Raw genomic sequence first — 1,670 nt, 5'->3', positions numbered from 1 at the left:
TATATACAATATACGTACAGATGGTCAGACAATGTCACACACACACACGTATATACAATATACGTACAGATGGTCAGACAATGTATTTGCCAGATAACTTCTGTGACGTAAGCTGGCGTTCTTTTCTTGTGGTTAGAATGACGCCATCAATATCCGTGTCCCCAACACTTTGCGATGCAGGCTCCCGATCTGTGGTAGTTTCTACAATATACTAAAGCTATAACATACGAATGCGGAATAGTTTTTCGCACTCACATCATGGCTGAAAGTTTACTTGCTATTATTTTACAATACACTTGTAGACAATACGCTGCTGCTTTTTTCTAACCAGCTATTGAGCAAAACGTTTCCTGTTTTTAAAATTCCACGAAGACTATGAAGAACTGGGGGGAAAAAAGTCACTTGTAGGGCTATATACACACAACCCCACCCAGGCTACTATCTCACGTGAATAGCGTGTACAAGCAAAATTTGTCATCGGAGATTTTTTTCTAGCTCCGATTAAAATTTAACAGTTCTTACGCTTGTTAGTTATAATAAAACGTGTTCAAAAAGTGTGCTCGCCTAAATCTCCACGTATGAGCTAATACAACATGCAGAACATTTAACGTTTTACACCTACTGTTAATGTCTCGTGCACTATGTGTCACAGAAGCTTAATTCGAAAATTTAAGTGCAAAACGCTTAGGAGTCTGGATAGCTGATAACATACAACTCAAGGTCAGGGCGTTTGTACAAGTAAGGTTTATGGGCGGTGTTTACCATCTGTTTACGTGGCGAATAGAAAGAAATGAATCAAAACAGACTGAAAAATCAAACTATCGTTGTATTTACAGTTTAAAGATAACAAATCCAAGTTCTTTTCTATAAAATGTACTTATTAGCCAACCTTTGTAATGTATATTAATTTGTTTCTGTTTACATGGACAACAGGATGGGAAGGTAAATTGAGATATTTGTTCTTGTTTTCGTGAAGAAATATATATTTTGGCTAACTTATGTGTGAATAATAACTTGGCCAAGCAACACATCACACTGTTGCAAATAGTACCTGTCGTTCAAGCAACACATCACACTGTTGCAAATAGTACCTGTCGTCCAAACAACACATCATACTGTTAAAAATAGTGCCTGTCGTCCAAACAACACATCACGCTGTTACAAATAGTGCCTGTCGTCCAAACAACACATCACACTGTTGCAAATAGTACCTGTCGTTCAAGCAACACATCACACTGTTAAAAATAGTGCCTGTCGTTCAAGCAACACATCACACTGTTGCAAATAGTGCCTGTCGTTCAAGCAACACATCACACTGTTGCAAATAGTGCCTGTCGTCCAAACAACACATCACACTGTTGCAAATAGTGCCTGTCGTCCAAACAACACATCACGCTGTTGCAAATAGTGCCTGTCGTCCAAACAACACATCACGCTGTTACAAATAGTGCCTGTCGTTCAAACAACACATCACGCTGTTACAAATAGTGCCTGTCGTCCAAACAACACATTACACTGTTGCAAATAGTAACTATCGTCCAAACAACATATCACATTGTTGCAAATAGTACCTGTCGTCCAAACAACACATTACACTGTTGCAAATAGTACCTGTCGTCCAAACAACACATTACACTGTTGCAAATAGTACCTGTCGTCCAAACAACACA

At 38.7% G+C, this 1,670-nt stretch overlaps 1 protein-coding gene across 5 annotated transcripts in view; it reads right to left on the bottom strand.

Moving 5' to 3' along the window:
* The window catches only part of LOC106458517 (nuclear factor 1 C-type-like), an 87,195-nt gene that overhangs the window by 42,911 nt on the left and 42,614 nt on the right, over positions 1-1,670 (bottom strand). The window contains exon 1 of one of the 5 annotated variants that reach the window (XM_022384753.1): positions 68-390. The exons of the other annotated variants lie outside the window; for them this stretch is intronic. The gene's annotated coding sequence lies outside the window, so the exon portion shown is untranslated. Of the gene's footprint in view, positions 1-67; positions 391-1,670 lie in introns of those variants that run through there. 5 annotated transcript variants of the gene reach the window in all.

The sequence above is a fragment of the Limulus polyphemus genome, unplaced genomic scaffold, assembly GCF_000517525.1.
Source record: "Limulus polyphemus unplaced genomic scaffold, Limulus_polyphemus-2.1.2 Scaffold479, whole genome shotgun sequence".
In the NCBI taxonomy this organism is placed as follows: Eukaryota; Metazoa; Arthropoda; class Merostomata; order Xiphosura; family Limulidae; genus Limulus; species Limulus polyphemus.
This window is presented reverse-complemented; position numbering and strand designations above follow the sequence as displayed.